Source organism: Cuculus canorus, chromosome 1, assembly GCF_017976375.1.
Source record: "Cuculus canorus isolate bCucCan1 chromosome 1, bCucCan1.pri, whole genome shotgun sequence".
In the NCBI taxonomy this organism is placed as follows: domain Eukaryota; kingdom Metazoa; phylum Chordata; class Aves; order Cuculiformes; family Cuculidae; genus Cuculus; species Cuculus canorus.
Window position 1 is genome coordinate 35,813,246 of NC_071401.1, and position 27,906 is coordinate 35,841,151.

General features: G+C 36.3%; 1 long non-coding RNA gene across 2 annotated transcripts in view; it reads right to left on the reverse strand.

Moving 5' to 3' along the window:
- Window positions 1–2,350: 2,350 nt before the first annotated feature.
- Window positions 2,351–27,906, reverse strand: part of LOC128853820 (uncharacterized) — a 91,717-nt gene continuing 66,161 nt past the window's right edge. Inside the window, exons 4-5 of one of the 2 annotated variants that reach the window (XR_008452600.1) lie at window positions 15,412–15,489; window positions 2,351–2,438 (exon numbers count right to left, since the gene is read on the reverse strand). This is a non-coding gene — a long non-coding RNA (uncharacterized LOC128853820). The remainder of the gene's footprint in view (window positions 2,439–15,411; window positions 15,490–27,906) is intronic. The other variant, XR_008452605.1, reaches the window with a different exon arrangement.

The following is a 27,906-nucleotide window of genomic DNA, read 5'->3' on the forward strand; positions in this document are numbered from 1 at the left end:
TTGCAGAAATACATAATAATTAAAAGAAAAGATCCTACCACAAATAAACTTATAACATTAAATTACATTGCAATAAATGACAACAGTAAAGCAATGAAAGGGACAATAGTCAAAGCAAAGCTGAATTTTACAGTATATTTTCCTGAAACCAGTGGCCCATGTAAACGCTGAATCCACTTATGTCTCGAGACAGGCCAGTGAGTTCAGTCAGTAGAAGGTTCCATGTCTTCTTTTCATTCAAATATTTTCTGTATTTCAGCAAGTAGAAGAATCTTAAGCAAATATAGGCAGCTTGATGACTAATTTCAAATAACTAGATCCACTCATGTTCAGCAACTCATGTAAGGGAAGAATTCACATCTGATTTGTACATATGAAAGAAATGCAGTTTTATTTATTTTGTTTTCTGTTATTTACTTGTGTCCCTTCTTGCAACTTAGGTTATCATCATACAAGTCATATCTTCTGGGGATATATTTTTAGAACTGCTATTAGAAAAATAACTCTTATGCTTGAAAAGCTTCAAACAAATAAGGAACCCTGACAGATATGACAATCTGCATGAGACAAAGTTGTATAGTGGAAAACAATACCAAACTGAAAGGAAAATAAAAATAAAATAGCTAATGTGAAGAAAAAGATTGTACAAGTTTCCTACAGCTCTACATAATAAAGCTTTTGAGGAAATAAGAACTTCTTTATTCTTTACCACAAAAAAGCCAATTCCATGGTATTATGAAGCTAAACAAATGTTTTTTAACTAGTGAATAGACTGTGAAATAAAAAGAATTAAGAAAAGAAGTTGCTCTTGAGATTGGGATTTGCCTTTGTGTTTGACTGATTCAGTATTACATATGGCATCTACCAAAATTATTTTAATTAAGTTGAGAATATAAAGTCTGATAGAGCCGTTTAGGGATTTTCTGTCAAAGTACAGCATTATCAACCCTAAAGTTTAAGAAAGTAAACTGAAATCTGCTTCCCCTCCCAGTTAATATTTTTTTTTTTATGGCTATATTATAAGGTTTTCCCTGAATAGCTTTTTCAAAATATCCCTGGGCCAACTTCAGAACATGTGGAAGCCAGAGTGGTGCTCATTCTTTCAAATTTGTATGTTAAGGAAAGTTAAACTTTCACTGAACAAGCTCTGATTCATTGCATGATATTTTAAAACATCACTCAAACCATCAATAGAGAGGAACCAGAAGACCCTATCTTCCCCAGCCTCTCCATTGTAGCTCTGCTCCTGGAGGACAAATATCCATCAATATCATCGTCTCTTCACCACCTGAGTAGTGAAATATATAGCTCTGATTTCTCTCTGTTTCTTTTTTCAACTTTTCCTCTGGAAGATATTCACCTATGTCTTCCAAACTAGTATTTCAGAGAAATAAGAGAGAGAGAACAGATTATCTTCACCAGGTTCCCTTTGTTCCCTCTTTCTCCTCTGTGAAAATAGCAATAGACAGTTTCCCTCTCCTGTCTGTTTTCTGAAGTTTTCTTTCAAATGCTGAGGGAGTAAGAAAAATCTTGACTGTTCTTCCAGCAAAATGTGGAAGCAATCATGTAATATCATATGTGCATTAAAATAATGAGTTCTGACAGTAAAGTATCAATAAAATAATGATTTTTAAGTGTTCTGGGTTTGTGCAAGTACAGTTCTCAGCTCAATACATCCTCTCTTGCATTTTTTTCATGTTTTTTCCTCTTTTGTCAGGAGTACTTCCAGCACACCCCTATAACCCTTTACAGTTTTAAAGGCACTTCTGTGTGAAGCATTTCCTCTAACAGTACAAGAATATAGTCTTCAAATTATCACCACAAAATACATTTGTCCTATGAGACAGGAGTTTTAAGAAACCCCAGGTGCAACATTAAAGAGATGTTACAGTTAACCTCCCATAAACTGTACTTATCTTTGATTAACTAAACTAATCTCCTAGGCCTTTCTCTGGAGATATTCGCAGTAGGACTTACTCAGACACTTTCCACAATGATCATCTCCTCCTCACATCAGGTTTGCTTGTTGCCAGTACCTTAGTTTCTTGTCACCTGAACAGATTTCCCTTAGGTCTCTTCATTTCTTGCTCTTCAGCACTGAGTAATTGTCATATAGAACAGCGGTATTAGCTTTCTCTCTTGCTTTTCTTCTGAATCCAGACCTGAGATAAAGTTTCTGCTGCTCTCCTAACCCTAACCCTAAACCTAACTCTTTTCCTGTCCCTAACCTCCTGCCACACATCACGTGAAGTGTCCTGTTTCTCCAGCTTTGACCGTCCGAGGGAAAATCGTTGAGTTTTTTTGAGTTCATCCTAGAAATTTTGTTGTATCCTGTTTCTTACCATGGATTTCTTGCTGGGCCTCACTGGATTCCTTGGGTAAACAGTTTCTTCTGTGCAGTGAAGGATATTAGTTGCATAGAGGGCAAAGTGACAGACCTGGTGGTGAGAAGCGAAATTATAACCTCGATAAAAGGAACTGGATTTCGGTGTGGATCCGTGATTGGGCTTTAGAAAATAAAATAATTTGATTATCATATCTTAGTAGAAAAGATAATTAGTCTAATAATGGATAATAGTTACAGCAAGGTATTTTGATTAAAAGAAGAAATTAAAGCAAAAGATAATGGTCATCATAAAAGAAAACATTTGAAGAGCAATTTTATTGTTAAAATCTAAAAACATTACCTGGTAAAACATGCATCTCACATTAATTTAATTCTGTTTGATAACATTTTCCACTGACTAATAAATGATCAGAATATTCATTAAAAACTGTCAGTTTGACACAAAATGTTAAAACATTGCTGCATGTCATCAATAAGATTATCATTGCCTCCCTTTACGAACATAGCCCCATAGTATTTTAGTACATTCATCCTCAGAAATTATCTTATGAATACAAAATATGGATTCAATGGTCCAAATAAGCGTGTAGGTTGGCAATCCTTGGGTGAACCCACCAAGGTTGGAATTTAAGGCGGACACAAAATTAGTTGCAGTTTTTCTCAAAATTTTCCAATAACTTATATAAAACTAGAGTGACAAAATTCTGACATATCTTCCAAGTTCTTTTTGTCGTTCTCCTGTAGGAGGATTGCACTGAATCACTTTGGAAAGGAAAACATTTGAACCTGACAGTTCCCTTACGTTGGATAAGTCCCCTCTTTTCTGTGTCACCACATGAAATGAAAGTATTCAGTAGGAAGAAGAACAGAAACTCACATTGTTGCATCTACTTTCTGAATCTGGATAATTTTTGTCTTAACACCTACAAAAAGTACCTGAAATATATCTATCAGTTCAGAAGAGATATTTTGCACAGCTGGAAATAAGTTGCTGGACATAAGCCCTGATGTTCCCCTTACTATGCTCTCAAATGTCAAGAAAATTCTTCTTCTTTAATTCTACTGGAATATTTTATCCTTCTTTTTGGTCCCTAACACAATAAAGTTTTAGATTTTTAATTTAAACTCATTGGAATGGGAGTTATATCTTCTCATACACTAGTGAATCCACTACAAAAAGAAATTATACTCTTCGTGGTGTTCCTGGAGATCTACCATTGGAAAAAACAGTGTTGATGAAATTTAACAATTTTTTCAAGGCATGAAAACCTACCAACCTGTATTTTCTTGCTTGATTCCCATTCTGGATTGCGGCTAAAACTACTATCTTAAAATTAGCAGTATTAATAATGAGAGAATTTAAAACTTTTCTTTATCATAAGTACAAAAAAAATATCCATGTACAAAATGCATATGGAACGCAGTAGAGATTTCAGGACAGAAAAAATAGGACGAGTACTGGAGCTTAGTTGCTGCAGGTTTCTACTGCTTATGAGAAGATGCTTTTGCATTGGAATAGTTTAGTAGATATCTCAAATACAATTTAAAAAATACAATTGAAAACAATCTTCACAACAGGTGAATATTTTTATTAAGGGCAAGTATTACATATAAAGACATTACTTCCATCTAACACCAGCTAACAGCAACTAGAAATAATTATAGACTGAGATGCATGCAGATAGACAGTGACCTCATTAATCACCATGATAGAGATATTGGTAGCTCCCTGCAGAGAGTCATTATAAAAGAGCATCAAATAACAAACAATGACAGCTAGCTTGTAGTGAGTGAAGCCTGACAGATGCTCAATAAATTCAGAACTGACATATTTTTGTAACTAAAAGGTAGGTTTGATGTCTTTTGGGGTTCAAACAGTGATTCTACTGATAACCAAATGTGGGTCATAAAAGTTAGCATCCAGTTTAAGGCCTTTAAAGGTAAAGGAAAGGATAAAAAAACAAACCCTCTAGAGAGTAATCAAACCACAGTATGCGTAAGTTTCTGAATATCAGTGACACTGTTTCACTACTATTAGAAGTGTTGCATCATTTCTAGTCTGCCACCACACCATGCTGTGCACCACCACAATGCATTTTATGCTAATGTGATGAGACATCACACAGTTTGATATGATGTGGAACCACACAGTGGTGAAAACTTATGGACCAACATAATTACTTTCAGATAAGAATTATTAACTCAGCTGGCGGAGTTCTGAACTAAATGTGCATGATCTGAGGATAAATAAATAGATTAGATAGATTTACTCAGAACAATTTGCAAGAATGGATATTCCTTTGTGTCTGACTCTGCACACAGTTCTATTTAAAGTGCTTCTCCCCATACAATAGTATATACATGTATTAATCTCCTTCTTGTCCTTTTAAAAACTGCCTTCTTTTATTAATATTTGCTTGTTTTCCTGGCTTTACCCTTTATAATTAATTAAAACAAACATTTTGGTCTGTGTTTGCTTTTTTAAGTAGATGAATTGGCTAACACGTTAATGAAATAAGTTTTTGGAAGCAGTGTTATTGAAGGAGTAATCACAAAACTGGTAATTAAAAATAGATGTCTAGGTCCTCAGCAGGAATAAAGCAGATTTAAACTCTGAAACAGAGCCTGTTTCGTTTTCTGAAGAGTAGTCCCTGTAGTTCTCATGACCTGTTTATTGAGGGAGTTATATTGGCCCAGGGAAATGCAGCAAAAGAAAAATTACAAAGCATGCTTGCAAAGAACAGCGCTTACCAGTTAATTTGGTTTATATTTGCAGGGATTTTTCTTGCAAGCATTGAAGAGGGTAAGATTTTATTCAAAATTCAAAACCAAAAAATGAAGAGAACACTTGTGCAGGCACAAATGTGCAAGAGAGCATATGAATATAGATACTGTGTTTTCAAAAAATGAGAAAAGAAGGGAAAGAACTACCATCGAAGCAAAGAAAGCTAAAGTAAACAATAAGCAGAAGTAGTGGAAGACAGAAGTCACAGAGTGAAGTAATGCCACCACAAGATTTCAGTGTGGTCCCATATCCCGTAAGACACTGAGGACAAAGTGTGCATCTGGTAATTCCACTGATTGCCTGAACACAACTAAGCACTGACAGAAGAGATGACCTTTTGCTTTTATTTGGTTTGGAATACCTAATGGAGCAGTAAACAGTTGTTCTCTAAAAGCTGAAAGAAGAAACCTGGTACTAACACATTCAATATGAGACAAAGACCACTGTGCACATTTATGCTGTTAAGAATAGAGAGTAGCTGGGTGACAGCATGACGCTAAGTAAAGAGCAGAGTATTCAATCTATGCCCTTCTTCGGTAGATATATAAAAGTGACCTGCTGTTTCTAAGAGGGAGAAATGACACAACAGCTCCTTAAACACTGGCGTTTCGTTCCAGCTACAGAAAAAAAACAGGTGAAGAAAACACACACGTAGCTTCAGCTTTCTTATTAGAAATATGCTTGGTGTGAATTGATGGGTTTTAATGTGATGAAAGAAAACTGAATGAATAACTATAGTATTATAGGCTGTTAAATCTGCTTATGAGTTTCATAGAATCTTGGAACCATAGAATCATAGAAGAGCTGGCCTCTTCTCCCAAGTGACAGAGGACAGGACAAGGCACAATGGCCTGAAGCTCCGCCAGGGGAGGTTCAGGCTGGATATCAGAAAAAAATTCTTCACGGAAAGAGTCATCGGGCACTGGAACAGGCTGCCCAGGGAGGTGGTTGAGTCGCCTTCCCTGGAGGTGTTTAAGGAACGGGTGGATGAATTGCTTAGGGACATGGTTTAAGGGAGTGTTAGGAATGGTGGACTCGATGATCCAGTGGGTCCTTTCCAACCTGGTGATTCTATGATTCTATGATTCTATGATCCCCAATCTTATATTGAAACTGTGGATTGCCCCAGTCCAGATATAAGACCTTGCACTTGGCCTTGTTGAACCTCATAAGCTTCACACAGGCCACTTCTCTTGCTTGTCCAGGTCCCTCTGGATAACATCCCATCCTTCTGGTGTGAAAACAACACCACTCAGCTTGCTATCTGCAAACTTGCTAGGGGTGCTTTCACACTCACTGTCTATGTCATCAATGAAAATTTTAACGAGCATTCGTCCCTGTGTGGACCCCTGAGGGATACCATTTGTCACAGATCTCCATCTGGACATCAAGCTGTTGACTACTACTCTCTGCGGCCATCCAGTCAATTCCTTATCCATCTAACAGTCCACCCAACAAATCCATATCTCTCCAATTTAGAAGGAAGGATGTAATGGGAGACTTTACAGAAGTCAAAGTATCAAAGGCTTTACAGAAATCCAAATAGGTCACATCCATTGCTTTTCTTGTGCCCACTGATGTGGTTACCCCATCATAGAAAGCCACTAATTTGGCCATATTGGACTCATCCTTAGAGAAGCCAAGCTGGCTGTCTCAAATTACCTCCCTGTCCTCCATGTGATTTAGCATAGCTTCTAGGAGGATCTGTTCCATGATCTTCCCAGGCATTTAAGTTAGGCTAGCAGGTGGTTCGTTCCCATGGTCATTTTTTCTACCCTTTTTAAAAAATGGGGACAATGTTACCTTTCTTCCAGTCACCAGGGACCTCTCCAAACTGCCATGACTTTTCAAATATCATGGAGAGTGGCTTGGCAACCACATCTTCCAATTCACTCAGGACTCTGGGATACACCTCATCAGGTCCTATAGACTTATATATGCCCAGGATCCTCAGGTGGTCACGAACCTGATCCTCCTCTACAGTGGGAGGGAATATGCCCCCCTGGATGCCTCCTTCTTGTCCATTGACCCAGGAGGGGTGAGGAGAGCAGTTGTCAATGAAGACAACTTCTTCAGTGACTGACTTCTCCTCTTTGTCAGTGAGGCAAAAAAGTCGTTGAGTACCTCAGACTTTACCTCGTCTGTTGATATGAGGTCACCATTTTCATTCATCAGTGGGGTTACGCTTTATTTAACCTTCCTTTTTCGGTTGATATACCTATAGAAACTCCTCTTCTTATTCTTTGCTTCCCTTGCCAAGCTCAGCTCCAGTTGTGCCTTGGCCCTCCTGTCCCTATCCCTACACAACTGGGTAGCATCCCTGTACTCTTCCGAGGTTATCTCTCCCTGCTTGCGCTGCCTGTACAATTGTCTCTTGTTCTTCAGTTTGACCAGAAAATATTGACTCAGTCTCTCTGGTCTGTTCTCTTCCCTGTCTGATTTCCTACATTTGGAGACTGAGCACTCTTGCGCTTCATGGAAAGCATCCTTAAATATTTGCCAGCTCTGTTCTACTCCCCTGTCCCTGAGGACCATGTCCCAAAGGGTCCTACTGACTACCTCTGCAAAGAGCTAGAAGTTTTCTTTCCTAAAATTTAGGGTCCTGACTATACTCTTCACCTGTTCCATATCCCTCAGGACCTTGAGTTCCACCAGTGTGTGATCACTGCAGCCCAGGCTGCCTCTCATCTTGACATCACTGATCAGCTCACTTGCACTGATGACCATCAGGTCCAGTATTGCTTCCCCGCAGGTGAAGGTGTCTTAGCTGGGTTAAGAAATTTCCTTCAATGCACTCCAGAAGTCCCCTGGATTGCCTTCAATTTGCTGTGCTACTTTTCCAGCAGATAGAAGGATGGTTGAAATCCCTGAGAAGGATGAGAACTTGTGAGTGTGAAGTGCCTTGTAGATGAAGGAAAAAGGCTTCATCCATAGGCCCTGCTTGATCAGGTGGCCTGTAGTAGACATCACTACAAGGTTTCCTTTGTTGCCTTGGTCTCTTATTCTGACCCATAAACTTTCAACCTCTTTGTGGCTATTCTTCAGGGACAGCCCTTCACACTCTGTCCATTTCCTCATATACAGGACAATGCCTCCACCCCTCCTTTCCTGGCCTGTCCCTTCTGAACAGCCTGTAGCCATCAATAGCCACACTCCAGTCATCGGATTCATCTCACCAAGTTTCTATAATATCAATCAGATCATAGCTTTCAAGCAGCACAGTAGCTTCCAACTGCTGTTTGTTGCCCAGGCTTCACGTTTTTGTGTAGAGGCACTTCATCTGGGCTGTTGGCCATATCATCTTCTTAGTGGAGAATCCTTTATTTCACTTCAGGTGTTTTATGGAATTTTCCTTGCTGGCTCCTACTACCTCAGCAGCCCTCAGCTCATCTCTACAAAATTTCAGCTGTGTTGCAGCATCCCCAGCACACCCTGCGGCAACAGGTGGAAGGACCATATCAGCACCCCGTCCCTCTAACTATCATGCGTTCTCACATGGCTTGTCATAGTCAAACCTGATATTATCACCCTCCCCCTATACATCTAGTTTAAAGCCCTGTTAGTGAGCTCTGCATGATCTTGAGCAAAGATCCTCCTTCCCCTTTGAGAAAAGTGACTCCTATTTGATGCCTGTAGGCCTGGTGCTGTGTAGGCCATCCCATTGTCAAAAAAAACCCAAAGTTGTTACATGACACCAGCCACAGAGCCATGTATTTAAATAGACTGGGTCCATCTCTTCCTTCTAATATCACTGCATGCAACTGGGAGGAGGGAAGAAGGAGGAGAGAGGAAGGAGTTTCGTAAGATATTTTCTGTATCTGGAATCCATAGAAGAGGGTGTCTTCGTTTGAGCTAAGGGAAATCACCAAAATATTTTGAATATCCTGCAGTACCTTCTGCCTGTATATTACCTCTATCTGTCTTGTCCTATGTTATGAGAACAATCTACTCTAACCACTCCTAATGATGAGGATCCAAACTGCAGGATTTTTCTGCAGGATTTTTTCTTCAGACACAGTATTTCGGATAATTTATTTCATCTCATTAAGGACCAAAAGCGTTGTCATGTGACACAGGTAACTATTCATGCAACACAGAGAGAAAATTACAAAAAACTTTTAGGGAACTGTTGATGAACAATAGATACACAGCAATTTGTCCAAGCAAATGATTCATTCACCAATTACAAATAATAACAAATCCGGGAAAATTATGACTTGAACTAAAAATCCAAAATCAGATAAAAGTTAATGAAACCATAATTTTAAGTAGTGAAGCAAAAACAGAACCAGGTCTTCTGACAATCACTTATCACCCATTGTCGATGACCCTTGCTGACTTCTACAAAAAAGGAGCACTTCAAATGTGTCTGCTTTTGAAAATCACTTCCTTGCTTTGCATTTTATCTTTTATATTTTCATTCTCTATTTGTTTCATTTGTGAACAGTTTCAATAAGAACTATTTGCTTTTAAAGGAAACACTATTTCAAAACTAGACTAGACTAATGGACAGAGAAAAAACTAAGTTGCTTACTTTTTTTCACTCATTAATGGTAAACTTTTTCTTCTTAAATTATTAGCTATTAAAGAAAGAGAAAAGAACAGAAAAATCTTGCCATCTTCCTCCTTCTTATTGCTTACTCTAAGCCTAGTAATATTTTTGTAGGCTATATCACAAAATAACTGTAAGTAATAGAGTGGTTAAGGATTTCTTCAAACAGATTTTTATGAAAATGAGTTGACCTCATTGCCTTTTGTCAATAACATAGGATATTACCAAGAGGTAGCTTTTGCAATCATATCTGAATTGGTTTTCAGGCTTTACAGAAAGGTCAATTCAAACAGTGACAAACACCACCTTGGTAGGTACCATTACCTACTTCCAATTCGGGAAAGCTTTTATTAGCTTACATTCATGCAGAGGGTCAGCTTTTCAGTGCTCTTTTCTTAGAGACCGAGGCATGAAAGCTCTTGAAATCTCCATTTACTTAATGAAAATAATATTACAAAATGAATGATAATCAAGTGATGGTTTCATTATGGCAAGTAAATTTCTGCCAGTATTTCAATGCTTCTTAGCAACACGTGAGTCCCTTTACAGTAACTCTCTCAGTCCTGCAGAGGGTGTCTTAATCAGTATGGGAGGGTTAGTCATTCAAGTAGCTTTCTGGAGCTCTCTCTATTGCTCTGCTCCTCAACAGAAATTTATCTGTAATTTTCATTTTTGATATTTTTTTTGTCTGGAAAGTACTGTGTCTTTTATACAGCCACGTTAAGGGAATAGAGTAGCAGTACAGGAGTAGGGTTTTACTGAGTATAACTCCACTGTTAGGGAGAGACGGGGTGGGCTTCACTGACAAGAAAAGAGCACTGGGAGCTGTGGGCAGCAGCATGGCAAGCAGGGCAGTGACCTGGCCAGCAAGGGACACAGACCTTGTGCAAGGCAAGCACAGCAAGTCCCATGACCAGTAATCCAGTCAGACAACATTCTAATAGGTAGGCAAGTCCATGGTGATGAGATAGATCCAGGGGCAGGGCAGGAATTCAAGTCAGCAGGTCAGGGAGGATCAGTGAGAAGTGTGGCCAGTCACCACAGCTCAGGCAAGGACCTAGGTTGTGTGCCTCAGCTTAAAAACAGCTCCTGAGCAAAGAGGGGCCAGAACACAGCTCTTTTCCCAGTGTTCTGACCCAAGGTCGCAGCTGCACCACTGGCTAAGAGTCTTCTTTTTAGATATCTCTTAGAAAGACACCCATTATCTGTAACATTCACATGTAACGCATTAGGCCCAAAAGAAGGTTATATAGGATCCTAGGGATGGAAACTGGTGCTTCTGGCAAAGAGAGATAGTCAAGAGGATGCATAGACTTAGAGGTTACATCAAAAAAATGAAGAATTTGGAGAGTAATGTTCATGACAGTACTTTGTTGAAAAGAACCGTGTTGATAAAACAGGACTTTTCTTGGTTTTCCATTGACTTAACTGAAAAGAAGTCTTTCATTTCATCTAATGATAGCCTTTCTGAAGCCAAGGGCTTCATTTCATGCATAGGACTTGAAAAATAAGATTTAGTCATGACCTATATAGTATTTTATAACACCATATATTTGTGGAAAGTATTTGGTGTGAACATAAATATTCCTCGAAGAACTTAGAAATGTTTTATGACTTTAAATAGTGTTCGGCCAATAGTTTTACCCTCAAGAATGTAAGAAATTATTTTTACAAAGAGGAAATATTTAATTTCACAATATTTGCTTCTATTTTTCTTTTGAAATATTCACCTAGAAATGTTGTTAAATATAATTTTAAGAAATAATAGATCATGATAAGAAATTTTAAAATTAATTGAAGCCAGCAGAAATCTGTTGTGCAGAGTCTCGCATTTTTATTGGCTTTTCAGCATTGCAAGGAGCATAGAGAATTGTCTCATACTTTCCCATGAAATTTTAAGTTCGGCAAAAAAATCACTTATTCACACCCCTCTAGATAAGACAAAAATACTTGATGAACAATATTAAATATGTTTCAAATCTATAAAATCTTAACACTTTTCTGTTTCACAGTCTGTTTCACAGTTTTAGTCTTAAGAAACAAATACTTATGAAGTGCTAGGTATAATAGCAGACTAAGATTCCCTCATGAATTCAAGAACTAGTATAAGCCTTCTGACTTTTGCAGTGCATTTTAGCTCTGGAAACATTCTATGAATTATATTAGTACTAATCCACTGTGGGATAACAATGTAATAGAATATGAAGTGGTGCAATTATTGTTTTCTGTATATAATTCAATAATTGCAAAATACAAGTGCATCTTTTTACAGATTTAGATATGCCTTACTCCCATAGCTTTAGGGTTTATTGTGAGCACAGAAATGTGCCATAGTATAGGTTACATCAACATCACTGATGGCTCTGTAATGTAACTATTTACATATCAAAGTGTTAATGTGAACTCATTCAGTTTCCCGAGAAGACAAGTTACTTCTACTCTACTAGATAATTTATTTAGAGCTTGTAAAGATGCCTTTAAATCACACTAAAAACTACAATGTGAACATATCAATATACCAGGACTGTTTGGCTGAGCGAAATGGTTGGAGAAACTGTGGTGAAGCACATTATTTTAGGCCGACATGTTCGAAAGCATAATAAATACGGACATCATTTGGAGCGCTGGTCCAAGTCTAGCAGGTTTTTTTCAGGCTTATCCCACGCAATCTTTTAAAGCTCATGTTCACAAAATTATATATGCTACTTGTCCCAGAAATGCTAGCAACAAACCCAGAAGTCAAAGGCTTAGAATAACTAATGTGACTGACACTCTCAATAGGACACTTGAAATGAACTGTGTCAGGGATTTGGATGAATTAGTTAATGGATTAATTAGTTAATATTATACCCCAGGGAAAGTATTACTAGTGGAAACATGGGTGATGTGTCTAAGACAAATGTAATAATTAACAATAAAGATAAACAAGAAATGTCCTTTTGTAACTGCAGAAAATAATAGCTGGCAGTAAAAGTAACTTGATAAAAATGCTGTAATACCAGCTGTATTGTAACTATTAGCATGCACCAGCTCTGTCAGCAAATGCTTGGTGCTGGGAGCCAGCCAGACCATTTCGGCCAATCTCTACACAACACTGTGCAATGTAATTTGGGAACTACCATATGGCAATAAACATGGCTACACAGATACGGCGCAGCCCTTATATCACAGTGTTATTAGGCGCTAAGAGCATTATGTGACAAAAAGAGCGCAGACTGTCTAGGATTGCCTTGCTGCTGCCTATATGTACGAAATATGCTAGCACAATGTTTTGCTTTGCAGCCTTAAGAGAGAAAAGTACCCTTTCTGAAGTTGAATACACAAATATTTCATTACTTTAGTCAGTTTTCATACACAAATACTTTTGCGTGTGGTTAGAAAGAACTGATATGAGTTTGAGGGATAAAGCTGAAATCCTGAAATACCTACACAAAACCTCACAGTTTCTTACGTAGTTAGATCGGTCACATTTTCTTCCACAGAAGAGATCACTTAGGCCATTCTCACGTATTTGGGAAGACTGAAGAACTTGGGTTGACATCTTTAAAGTAGAAACATTTTTAGCTTGACAGAATCTGATGTATGAGCTATTCTTTTTTTTTTTTTCCCTGCCATGCACAGCTGTTGAGAATCTGCGGTGTGCCTCTAATAACAAACTGGCCTCTGTTTTCTTTTGGCTTTCAGTATTGTGCTTAAAGTGCAGCTACCTGCCGAGAGAGTAAACATGAGCTCCCATGACTTTTTAGTAAATGACGCTCACTTCTAAGGCCCCAGGGTACAGTCAATCTAAAATATAGATACGAGGGCTGGAATTAGAAATTTCGTGATCAGCCAAGGGTACTTATAGAAGCTACATTTTGAAGGGGCATTCTTTCATCTTATTAATTATATTCTGCTTCCCCCTCTCACCAATGCTAGCAACTCATCATTTTACATATTTAATGGAACAAGACTAAAAATACATCAAAAAATTAATTAATTTCCAAAGTTACCTTTTATTTCTTTAAGATAGACTGCTAAGTCTTCAAAATCTAGAAACAAAAGGAAAGGACTTACAAAAAAATTATGATGACAAGATAGCTGGAGGATATAACAGAAAATCAGTGTTCAGTGCATAGCGCAGTGCAATATGGAAAGTAATTTCCCAATCTTTTTCTGAATCTTTGACTGCCTACTTCCTTACGTGTCATATGTCACAATATAGATTTTGCAATGTAGATTGCACAGTGACACTGCCAGCCTCCCCAGGCCTCATCTTTAAAGATAAAAAGATATAGAATCGAGAGGGAGAATTCTGTTCATTTGTTTTAGTGATACTTTAATTTTGTTGATCCCTCAAGATAAAGAATACAAAAACTGAGACTAAGTAGAGCAGGGTATACTATAAGAAAAACTCATTATCCTACTACAACTTTCATACTGGATATATCAGTTTTTAGTTAAAAAGGTATGTCCACTCCCTGCATCTGTGGAAGGCTTCTCTTATAAAGTTTTAAAATGTGATTGTTAATTTTGAGGACAAAACCAGACTTAGTTGTTTGGGTTTTTTTAAACAGTAGTTGAAAATTAATCAGGGAGAGTTTTTGATCCTAAAAGTGTCACTAATGTGCAGTCAGGAAACTAGAATATACAATAGCCTGCACTGGAATTAAGACTTGTGGAACGTGAAAAAACAAAGAATTTGTCCATGGTGATTTCCATTTTAGACAGCAAAGTTGGAGCAGAATATGTTCTAAAAAAAGAAGCTGTGCTGCTTTGTAGAATGGTCATTTATAATTTCTGAGTAACATTATGAAACTCTAGCAACGTAATCTCCTATATCATGAAAGGTATATGCACTTTTGCTGAAAAGGCTACTCGCATGCATATATCAAAATTGGAGAACAATAGAAAATATTAATTACCGTGCATGGAATGTACTTTAAAAATTGACTAGAAGTGAGAGAATATTTTACTCTTCTCTGAAATCTATGACATAGTATAGAGTAAAAATGAACAGAAGCTGCTTGAAAAGTGTACAAAATTTGCGTATTCCATATGGTAGGTAAAAGGAAATAGACAATGAGACTTTGGTTGCCCAGATGTGAGAGAAGAGGAAGTATGTAATGTGGTTTTAAAACCAGTGAAATTTAAAGAAATTGTGCAGAGAATGAAGAATTCTCTGGTTTTCTGAAAGAACACATTCTCAAGATTTTCAGTCATCCTGGAAGGTATCATTGCAATCCAATGAACACCAATTACTGGCAAGAAAGCTTATACACTGAAATGCAGGCAAAGTAATATTTTTGCTAGATCTGTGGATTTTCTGTGACTCTTTAGAAACTCTCTTAATAAGTTTGTGTCTTTAATTTACCTGCCATGTAATGTTGAAGAGTTAAATCATACCCTAAATGCTTTTTCTTTTAGCATCCAGAGCAATAGATATAACACAAAGACTAAAGCTTTCAGAAGCAGGTAATTTAAGAGTGAACCTAAAGATCAGAAATCTGCAAAAGAACTAACAATAAAATGAAGTATTATTTGGAGAAGAAACTGGAGCTTCACCTTTCTAAGTGCACCAATCCTCCCATGTTACACTACATAGTTTCTCCTCTGGCTCTAACCTTTTGAATCCTTAACTACTATATGCAAAGTGGAACAACTTCAAAAGCAGGAAGCCAGAAGAACCTTCCTCCAAAAAAAACCCACAAGCTGGGTGGTAGGCATGCAAAGAAGAGATGTTCATACCCTCAGGATCTCCTAGTCAGGGAAGAGACAGAGTTTGAGCCAGCTGCTTTCAGGTGAGCGTCTTGGATACCTGTGGGGCTGTTGGATAAAGGGAGAGACAATCACTCTGTGTATTGAACTATTTTGCAAGAAAGTGCAGAAGCATGCTTCCAGAAGAAAGCCACTTTAGATCAAAGTAAAAAAGTTATGTCCACATTCATTATTTTTTAACACAGTCTTCTGTAAGAAATAATTTTAGGAAGAAAGTCTTCAGGAATCATTTCAGATGTATGGGACTCATTTCCAAAAGCATTTCAGAATTTTCAAAAGTGATGAATATATATTATTCTATATTATATCCCTTAGTATTTTTTTACCTACAACAAAAACCGTACAAAACAAAGCAAAATAATGGGTTGAGATTGGAAATTGAAACAGCAGGTGATGAGTCTTCCGAAGTTTATAAGTTTTTTGGAGAAGACTGCTATGAACATATTACAGAACACAAGCCATATCAGTAAACTTCAGATTAGGTAGAAACCAAATAGGTTATTTCAAGGACGCATAGAAAAGACACATGGAAATATCTGGTTTGGGGACATATGAGTGGCTTAACTCATAAACTGAGGAAACTTTACCTTTGTATTCTAGGACAGTGCTCCGTGGAAACCAGGATGCAAATAACACTTTAGGGTATGGTAATTCATACCCTTTTCTGTTATTAGCATCTAAAATATTTGATAAAAAGATTATAATCCTATAACTTATATTACCATTACTATTATTACTAGCCCAAATGGCATAGGGTTTTAATGTTTATGATATAAATTGCCACCAAAACCAGGTTTTTCTTTGTGGGAAACCTAGTGCATTATCTCATTTATTGCTAAAATTTATTACAATAGTATACCACACACTTACATTTTAATAGGGATAATTAAACAAAATGTCAATCTTGTTATCTATTCCTAAATTGTTTGGAGGATAATCACTAGGAGAGTTACATGTCTAAAGTAGGTTGCACAGGAGGATTTTACATTGAAAATAAAATCATATATTATGAAATACAAATGTTCGGTTTGTCCACTTAAACATGTATCACAAAGTTCACACTATTATCATAAAATTGTTGAATGTAAAAATGTATTATTTCTCTACTAGCAGGTAAATGTCATAGTTAAATTTTCTATTATTTTTTTTCTTCCAGTTACATTTCAGTGCCCCCTTTCCAATTCCTCTCTTTACTATTCAACAAACTATGCCTTCACCACTATCCATCAAATCCCTACATATGCCTGAAAAGGTACTGCAAATGAAACCAGAATCTAGAAACAATAAAACTGAAGTAGTCTCCAGCTGGCCAAACATTTATATTTTCAAGAATTTTGTGTTAGTGCATGAGATTAATTTATTAATTGGAAAACATATCAGAGCTGTGGAAATTTTCAAATAGGAGTATAGTTATAGGACAAGGGGTAATGGTTTTAAACTAAGGGAGAGCAGATTTAAACTGAATATGCAGAAGAATATTTTTACAGTGAGGGTAGTGAAACACTGCAACAAGTTGCCTAGGGAGGCAGTGGAAGTCCCATCCCTGGAAATGTTCACAGTCGGGTTAGATGGGGCTCTGAGCAACCTGGTCTAGATAAAGGTGTCCTTGATCCTGCAAGGGGGGTGGACTAGAAGACCTGTAAAGGTCTCTTCCAACCTAAAACATTCCATGACTTTAAATCTCAGATTTATATTCAGTAGATATTTTTTAAAATTGTCTTTACTTTTGCACATAAAATCTATGAGGATTTATTGAGAGATTTAGGATTTTTTTATATTAACCCAAAATGTTAATGTAAAATTCTGACAAAACTCTCAAACTTTAGGTGATATTCACTCTAAAATATTAATTAATCTATGGCTCCTCCAGTTTGATAATAAGATATATTGTTAATCATAGTTATCTTCATAGTTATTGCTTTTTCTTAGAAAGTTTTCATCGGGCTTTATTTTGAAGTCTGCTTAAATAATCACTGTATTGTCCTCTGGTTATAATAAGAAAAACAGCAAATACAAAATTACTTGTCATGTCTGTGCACTCTACAAACTCTCTGTAATGAAAGCCCACATCACTTAAGTGGATGACAGAGGTTAAGATAAGCGTTTTAGTGAGTTATACTTGAAGTTTCCACAGTGCTAACACTTGACAACACCTGAGATTTAACTTAGACCTACTTGTCTGAATATTGACATTTACTAAATAATTTTACATGAATATATGTTAATACTGTGAACTGCTGTGTGAAAATTTTACATTTAGAAAAAAAAAGAGAGAGAAAAGAAAGCCAAAAGATTGAGAGAATAAAAGACAAAAATCAGAAAGAAAATTGATAAGTAAAGTACTAACTGGATGTCCAATTACTGGCCAAAGACCAACAAGATCTGACAGGAGAAAAAGAAAGTTTTTCTTTAACTTTTTGAAATATGAAGATACAAACTGGCATTGTGCAGAACTAGTGAAATGAGAATCCAAGGTGGTCAAGGTAATCCAGTGTTTAAGAAGTCTGGTTCCCAGAAGCTGCAAAAAATGATGGGATTTAGGCTTTAAGCAAGAATCCAAATGAATCTAACATGAAGTGAATATTTCCAGAGGAAATGTGAACAATTGGAGATATAAGTATGAATTATATGGATAAGATAAAAAAGGAAAATAATGTCTTTGGATGTTTTTTCAACAAAGAGAAGAAACATGGCACTTTGGATTGCAGGCTATGAAGTACAATGTTGATGTTTAAAGTAGACACAGTAAAAACTAGGTCTCGGAACTTCAAGCCCAATTCCATGGCTTTCTAGGCATCATGGGGCCCTTCCTGGAGGCAGATTTTGAAACATTGTACTTGGAATACTGTAACTGAAATACCAAATTCATCATAGTCACACCTAAATGAGCATTTAATTAATTATTTAGTCATAATTTAGCACCAATTGTATAATAAAAAAAAAAAGGAATAATACAACATATGTTACATTTGGCTACTACGTTAAAGTCCTCTGCTATGATTAGAAGTCGTGACATTTGCTACAGTTTTGTGTGTGTATGAATAGAGTTGCTATTCACATATTGCCATCCAAATGAGGCATACTTCTGTGTGCAAATGCAAGTTTCCTAACTATAGTATTATTATGTCTATTTCTTACAAAATTTCACTTTGAAAACTGCTTTTCAAACCATTTAAATACTGTACTATATAAATTAGAAAACTGCAGAAAATACTCAGTCCAGTGAAGGGTTCTCTATGGTCTTGGAAAGTGTGTGTTTCTAGTTGATCATCCAATGATATTGCATTGCCTACTTTGTATGACTGGTGGGTCATTAATAAAGAAAATAAATGGACCCGGAAAGGGAGCTCTTTGACACACCCATGTTAATTATCCTCCCACATGAGTACTTATTTATATAGGTACTTTGAAATTTTTGTATGACTTGCAAGTACTGTTACAGTATTTGATCATGTCTTTGAAGATTTTCACTAAGAATATTGTCATTCCTGATAATTTTCCCAGTCTCAGAATAAAAATTCCTTGCAACTTGACCTTGCTTATACTGAAAAAGAATCTAAAAATTCACTTTTATGACTCTCTTCTTTGACAAAAATAACATTTTTTGCAAAAAGACTTGAAGAAAATTGAGAATCAAACTGGCTTTAATTGTCAGGGACGGCTTGAGATCATTTATTTGAAGACTGGTTGTATTAATATAACTTGGAAGATGAGGGAATTTTATATGATGAAATGAAAAAGTATAACAAATAGCAGATGCTGTCAGAAGAATGGAATAGATTTTACACACTAAAAAATACCACGTTACATGGACTAGAAAATGGGTCACAATGATGGCAGTATGATCAGCAAAATGAAGAGAAACAAACGCTAGATATTTTCTACCTTGTAATCTTCGGGTTTTAGAAATTGTTCCTCTGAGTTTTCAGGATTAAACCCTTTGCCAGCAAGAAATTATAAGTATACCTCAGCCACTAGAGAATAAGCAGTCTGAAAGTCATATACGTTTTTCTGTCAAAAGGGGACCCACAGAGATTTTCCATGCAACCGACCTCCTTAGAACAGCCAGCCATGTGCACTGTTTTTACATAGAGCTACAGATACTTGCATTTCTGGCTTTCAATGCCAAGCTATTACATGTCAAGGGAAGCAGAGGGATGAGTAAATGAATGTGTACTTCAGTGATCAAGAACAAAACATGTTTCCCTAGGAGTGGAAGAACTGTGAGATTTGCCTCCTTAAAGCCTCACATTTTTGCCAAGATTATAGGCAGAATTAATGGATAAAAGAGAACACAGTAGACAATAAAAGACATCCTCTCTACAATTTTCTTTTGCCTGGAGGATGAATTGCTCCAGTGGATGGCCTCCCTGCCTTTCACGATGAGGTCAAGAAACTTGCTGTCACTACCGCTGTTATGATTAATGATCTGACTGGTAGTGACAGTAATCAAACCATAGTCACTGGAGTACAGCTTGTCTGTGCTAGTTTCCCAGTGGTCTGAGTCACTACACTGGCAGGGGATCTATCTGCTTCTGCTACAGGCATGTCCTTGTGTCCTTCTTGAAGCAACTTTTCATGAAAACACAGGCAAAACCAGAATGAGTCATGCCTAGTAAAAAGAATAAAACATGAAATTATTTTTTTTTAAAAAAAAATGACAAAAGCCTTTGTAACAATTGAAAAAAATATGGCATAATGAATAATTAAACTATTCATGATATAATCCTCTTAAAAGCATAAAACTGCTAGTTGAGAAGATTAAGTGTATAACAGCTTTCAGTACAATGAAAGTGTATTAAGGGAAGAAGCTGAGTTTCCTTCTGCCTTTCTTCCTTCTCCTTTTTGGAAACAGATTTTCAGCACATTCACTTTAATTATATTTTAATAAAGGTTCATTAGTTGAACATACAAAAAATCTGTATCGAAGGATTACTACGTAAAAATTTAATATAAAAAAATATCATTTTGGCTAAAAAAACGGCAAGAATTATAGGGTTAAATTTTGAAACTGGGATAAAGGCAAAGTCCACCAAAAAACAGAAGGTGAAGACAGAATACAGAAAAGGAGATGACAGTCGAAAAGGAAGAGACTGATAATAAGGTTATACAAAAATAAAAATGGAAAACTCTATTAAACCCACTGTATTCTTAGAAAATATTTTCAACTTCCATCTGGTTAAATATTTTCTAAATTAAATCAAGAAGAAGATGCAATACTAGAATTAGAAAGTACTTGTAATATTCTTGTATGAGGTTAACATGTCAGGTCCCAGTTTCTGTTTCTCAGTATTTGAAGTTGTCTCTCCAAGCCTATCCACTAGCAGGAATTTTAACACATCATGCTGCCATGAAAGACACTAGGCTTGAAGGAAAAAATGAACTTTAGCATTGGCAACTTGAAGGGTTCACATGCAGAAAATTGTATTGTATTTTTGGAGAGAGGAAGTGAAAGAACATTGGAGGCAGCCTAAAAGACTAAACTTCACAGGCTGCCCAGGAATAGCTTCCAGTTTTGTTTTGCATGGCACAACTTCATTAATACACATTGTCAGCCACAGATGTAACTCTTGGATGGTGAACTTCTCAGCTGTATCAGGAAGGAGCTTGGCTGGATTATAGGGAAGACTTAAGTGAGCTGTATAAAGTGGGTTTTAATTGTAAGAGTGTGGAGAAGTCCATAAGCTGTGTAACTCCCGGTTCAGGGAATGGTCACTCTGATCCCTGGCCTTGACAGAATCAGTTAGCTGCTTTTTATTATTTTATTTTATAATTATAAATAATTTTTATTATATAATTATAAATTATTATTATTTTATTTAAAATGCTTTATTAATTTATTTATAATTACAAATAAAATTAATAAACCCCTGTTCTTACCAGGGCTTAGGGAAAAAAAGGACAAAAAGTTACGATACTCAGATCTCTAGGTGTAACATTCTCTTTCAAGGGCAATCAAGGTCCAACAAGCAGTTTAGCACCAAAAAAAATTATCTACAAACAACAACGGTTTTGATAGCTTTTACTGCCATGAAGAAAAAAGAGTGAGTTAGATTTCACTGTAATTTTAAGCACTTGCATTGCAGGTCAGAAAACAATTTTGTTTCCTCTCATAGCGTTTTACTTGAACAATCATCTACCAGATAGGCATCTACTACCTTGTCATAGAAGGGAAGAACACATGTTTCACTTTAACTTAATCTTATCAGTAAAACATTAAAACATATTTGCTGCTAAAAACTAGCTCAGAGAAGTAGATTCTAATCTCATTATAATTTGACCTTCCTAAGTTTATTGCTCTGTTGCTTAGCCCTTTTTGAATGTCATGGAGAGAGTGGTTGCTTTATGTTCTTAACTTTAAGTGTACTTAAGGCATGCAGAAGAAGACATGCCGAGTCAAGTATTTAGTTTGCCTAGATAAAATGAAGATGGGGATGGGGAGGGAAGTGAAGGCAAGAGCAATAATAAGCTTTAATATTCCTGTGAAAATAGCCTTCATAAAACAAGTATAAACAACACTGCAGTCTAATTTACCCCCACATAAAATGTAAAATAGTACTCCATATCTTTATTGCCAACATAATCTTAACTAATCTTTTCTTACATTATTTCTATAGTTGCAGACATTCATTTGCATGAAATTTGACTGAATAAGGTTAGCTTTGCAATTGAAACCACACAAAATTTCCATCCCTTCTATTCACAAAATCCCTCATTATTATTTGCGTATGTTCCTAAGTTAGTCCCAGGCAGGATCATCCTCTAGCCTCCTCAGAATGTCAGCAGCCCAAAACAGTTTTCTCCTGAACATCCCCTTCCTTTGTAATACTTAAATACAATCTTCTGGGGCTCTGTAATTATCCAAAATGAGCTTTACTATTGAAAATTACAGCAGCACCCCTATGATTTGTCTGTCGTAAATACACTTTATAATATTTATATTCCTATTAGAGCCTCCACTAACAATGAACTGACAGTACATAAATATTTACATGATAGTACATGGACAAATGTTTGATGCCCTTACATTAGTTACATTTCTTGTTCTCCCTATCACATTAAAAAAAAAAAAATCTAAAAATTGGCAATTTGCCATGTTCACAAAAATACCTTTGAAAATTACTCAGAACATTAGCAAAGCTTCACATTTGCCACACTTTTCTTTAGAAGAATGGCATTCCTTCATACTTATGCAGACTGGGTTATTGCTTCTTCACATTATGCATCATTACTCTGAGTAGGTGTCTTATCAGCAGCTCCAGTTGTTGTGGAGACGATTGGAATTAAGCACTGGAAGCTTTTTATTTATCTTACATGCTTTATTCCTACAAGATTTTCAGCATATAAGCTTCTTTGTTCAGCTCAGAATTGGATACATTGCCAGGCATTGTAAAATTCATATTTTTCTTTTTTTGTATTTGTTCCTAAATTGGATTGAAAACAAAGTATAGCTTTAATTAAAGCTCTGCTTAGCAATTGAAAATTTTTCCATGCAGTGGAATTTCTGATCAGTCGTGAGGATTTTGCAAAGGCCTAATAGATGACATTCACCACTGAGCTGCAAGTAGAAATGCAATATACTTACCTGTGCTAAATGTCTGACTTAAGAATACTCACACAAAGAAAAATGTAATAATTCTGTTGAAATACTGACTTAGCAAATAAAAGCCATGGAATTTAAAGTGAAAGTTGCTTTAAACTGTGTATGATACATAATACCTTTCAAGTTCAAAGGATAAATGTAGAGATTTAGAGAAGACAAAGGAAAGAAAGTGAAGACAATGAAGGAAGGACTGAAGGAATAAAAAGAGAAGCAAGAAGGGAGGGAGCGAGGATTACCTAGTGTCTACCATTATCATCAAAACACTTTTATTTAACAAGAACATTCACAAAGTTTGGGAACACAGAACTAAAAATAAATGTCAACCTTTCTTTCAAGATTTATTCTATGGTACATATACTGTAGGTGACAAAATGTTGAAAACCAAAAATCCAATCAAACTTACTGCTCAGATGCATGCAATTGCTTGGAAAAAAATTAAAATGTCTGTTAAAAGCTGTTCAATAAATGTCCTCATTCCAAAGAGTTATTGAGGCATTCTTCCTTTCCTCAATACTTGTCAGAAGTTGTCTAGTTCAAACACAAATTTGCCTTTGCCTGATGGAACTGAAGTTACTTGTTGTTTGAAGTAATTCCCAACAATATTGTACTTATCCTAGAGGCGATAAAGTGTAAGAAAAGAATAGACACTTCCCAATTCTGATTGAAAAAAAGAACCAATGATAATATCTTTCATGTGATAACAAAGTGTATTCTATTGCGTGGAAAAAAATGTAAGATAATTTTTGAAGTATCGAGCACTTTTCTGGTCTGTAACAACTGCCTGATACTGTCTTTTTAACTGGGTTTTACTGCAGATGCTACAGTAAAAAGAAATATCATCATGCTGCTGTATCAAATGAACAAATTTCTCATCAGAGACATAGCTCAACTTAAAATCAGGTCAGTGTCCAGAACACTAGGCTGCACAGGCACTACTGCAAGAATTAAGGACAGGACCTCTTTTCTCTTTCACTATTTCTATGTAAATTTCATGTATTTTACTCTCTTATCTCTGCTTTAACAAGAAAAAATTAAAGAATGTCAACTTCACGCAAGTAAAATGAAATGAGATGTGTGAAATAAGCAGTAAACATGGCTTTACTACATGTTTTTGGTCCAGAGAAGCACTAGAAGTATTTCATTATACAGCAAAGCTGTATAATAATAATAAAAAAAAATAATTTCCACTTAGCTGCAATACAAATAAAACCAAATGTACCTTAAAAAATCACTTCTAAAAAAGTACAAAGCGTGTAATTTTATTTAGAATATTTTTAGATTAAAATATGTATATCCTGCTTCTGTAACCACTTGTGCATCACTTTTACAATAACACCTTAATTTTTCTAAAACATTTAGGGTGACTCCCTCTTTCCTAAAATTTCTTTCCTTCATCCATTCTGCTGTATTTAGTACAATTCGAAGACTAACAGGTGTCATGTTGTTTAAGTTTTATCTTCTGTTCAGATGAAACACCTTGTCTTTCTAGCAAGTGTCTTTTCACATAGGTATTGTAGACCTAAATTATCAAGGTCTAGGAAACTGTTACAAATAAGAACTGCAATATTAAATCACACTCACAGTTCATTTAGTCCTATGTCTTTTCTCCTGCAATGGCGTACATGAAAGTTAAACACACAGTAGATGGAGGTCGTGTAAGCTACTGCACTTATATCTTCTTGAATTTCAAATAGCTACAGATTGCTTTAAACCTTGGAAAAGGTGAATACAGTGGCTACCAATTTCACACGGATGCACAGAAACAAACCAAAAAAATCCCCGTTTTTTTTTAATGTGAAGAGGTTTTTTATTGCTTAAATGCAGTGAGAAAAGATATTGGATTACATTATAGATAAATCAGATGCCAAACATAATTTCTGAAATTGAGAATATTTTTAGATTTTATGACAGAAAAAAATGGCTCTAAAATGGGTAATCTTCTATTTCACTAAATGTGCTCCCTGACTGAGACCATGTATGCCAAGCTTCAGCCTGAAGCAAATTGTTATAGCTGAGCTATTAACTTCTAAAAATAGGGAGCTGTAATGGAAACATTAAGAAATCCGCTACTGGGCACAACCACAGTCCAGGGGAGGATGAAACAACAGTCCTTTTCTTTTTCTTTCTTTACCTCATCACATTACTGCAGTTTATGGCACTGAATTGTGTCTATGCCAAATGTGTTTTGTTTAGATAGTTTCCTCCTAAGCAGTAGCTTATGATGCCGATATTTAATCTCTCTCTCCCTCTCTCTCTCTTGTTTTTAAAGAAACTTAATAGCAGCCAAACACTTCAGGTCAGGCTCTTGCCATTTGTGACTCAGCACTTAGGAAAAATACTACTTCCCGTGGGAGAGAATAGACAGACTGGAAGATTGCGAGAGTGATCTGAAATTAAAATGCTTTGCAAAAGGAGGTTTTTGCATTTTCACTTGAACTCTTTTGAGAAACAGAATAGTAGAGTGAACATTTTGTAACAAAATGTGCAGCAGTGATTTACTTTTCTGTCATGAACTGTGCATTCTCTGTGTTTTATTGCAGTGTACCACATTTCTCATCATCTGCTATTTATTTTACATTCAGCACTGTAAAATGAAAGAAGCACTGACTCACAAGTCAGCAGGTGGGTGCCCCTCTTCAGAGGCTTTCCATGCTTTTTTGCCAAGCCATTTAGCACATCTGTAGCCTTCACTAAATCATTTTAAAAAGTAATATCGGTAATAAGAGTCAGAGAGCCTTGAAAGGTACGTGTGGTATGTGTTCTGCAAACAGGCTCTCAACAAAAATCCCCAGAGGTAGGAACAACAGTAAAAATCATCTCAAAGGAGCACTAGAGAGTGGAGAAAATGGATCTTGGTATAGAGGACATGCCATTTATGGAGGTCAATCTGCATCAGTGCCATAACATTTCAGGGCTATTCAGCTATAAACACATTCTCATAAGTTGTGCAGGGTTTCAAGGAAGAGATCAAAAGATGAGCACACAAAATAAGTGTGTATGAGTGCTTCTATCCCAAACCCTAACAGATTGTGTTTCTAGTCTGCCCACAATAAGGTACATTACAGCAGGGGCAAACGCAAACTGGAAAACAGGCTTTAGCACTTCAGAAGAACTGACTGAATCAGTACACTGGAGTCCCATAAAATGCATTTGCAATGCAGGAATTTTCAGAATCGTCAAAGAGACTTAGAAGGTCTCTAGCACCCATGCTCCTGAGCCACCTGCAGAGTCCAAAAGTCACTCCAAGTTCTCCTGCTGGGCAGAATCCTAATTCTGCAAACATTTCACTGGAGGTAGATACCTGTTTCTGTGCAGACAACCTGTTACAATCAAGCTAAAGTCTCTTGGAGCGTGTATGGCATAAGAGGTTTGTCCTTATGCAAAAGCCTGCAGCACTGCACAATTTAGAATTGCTAAGATCGATAGATGACTTCCTGGAGTGTTTTGCTTGCTTGTGGGGACAAGAGATTAAATTTTCAGAGTTTAAATGCCTAACTCTATTTGAATCCTACTTCTAAATATATCTCAATCCCTTTGGTAACACTTTGGTTATTTGACAAGCAGGGTAATCTTTCGTCGTGCCAGACTCTCCAGTGTGTTTTTCAGAAACCTTACTGGCTTCTGAAAAGACATTTTCTGGAAGTTTTTTAGCTTCTGAGGGTGCTGTTCTCTAACTGCTACCATACTATGCTTCTAATCATCTGGTCATCTCAGCAAGAGTGCCTCATCATTCTCTTGCCCAAGAGCGGAATGTCACACAGACACAGACCAGAAACAGCATGTGAGAACTGTAAAACTTCTTCTCTTGATTTCTGCCGCTACAGTCTAGACAATACATGGAACAGTTCCCCCTCACAGTTTCCATTTCTGCTCAATCTCAATAATATGAATGTTTATCTGCCTCCAGACTGTTTCTGGTTCTAGTCCTTTTGGCACCAGCAAGTTTCAGGGTATCTGAGAGTGGAAAATCACTTCTTGTATGTGACACGGAATTTGCAAAGTTTATCGAAATATTTGTTATCTCCTGTTTGAAGTAATACCGTCCAAAGCTCAAAATACTGCAACTGTTGGCCTGGGTACTGGATTTCAGTAAATATGTAGCCCTCCATGTGTCAAAAAGATTATATTCTATAGACAGAGCCATTCTACTGTTTCAAATACTTAAAGTACTTTGAGTTCTTTAGTGTTTTATCGGCATTTCAGACAGGGCTGCCTCTTACCTGTTAGTCTTGTGATGTCTAAAAACCAAAGTAGATATAACAAAGCAACTAAGTATTTTGATGAATTGAACATTGAAATACCAGATATACTTCATGAGTTTGAATGTGATGTATATGACGTAAGAGATATAGAGTCCACAAAATAGTGTTGAAGACAAAATGTTGAAAAAAAGAAAATAAACATTAGAAAAAAATCCAGAAATTCTGGACAGACACCAAAAAATAACGTGAATGAAAATGGAGAAACTGGAGAAGCCAAGGAATGTTAATGTACAAGAAAAAATGAGTTGATTTTTAAATAAACCTTAGCTTGGCAAGTTTAGTGCAATTTAAACAATATGCTCCAAATTCACCGATGACATGGTTCCACAAGGCAATTTATAACAGATAGGTGTAAATCAGTTTAGTTAGCTGGAAGCAATGGATACGACAGAGCTTATTTAATAAGTCAAAATATAAATAGAAAACTTGTTCTGGTAATAACAGATAATAATTGATAGGCATTTCCCTAGGAGGGATGGGTAGGTAAAATAAAAAGAAAAAAGAAAAAAAACAATAAACCACTTTGCAGATACATTTTCAGAAAGACCAGAACTATGTGCTCCATGTGAGCAAGACAGCACTGCAGTTTTATGGGGCATA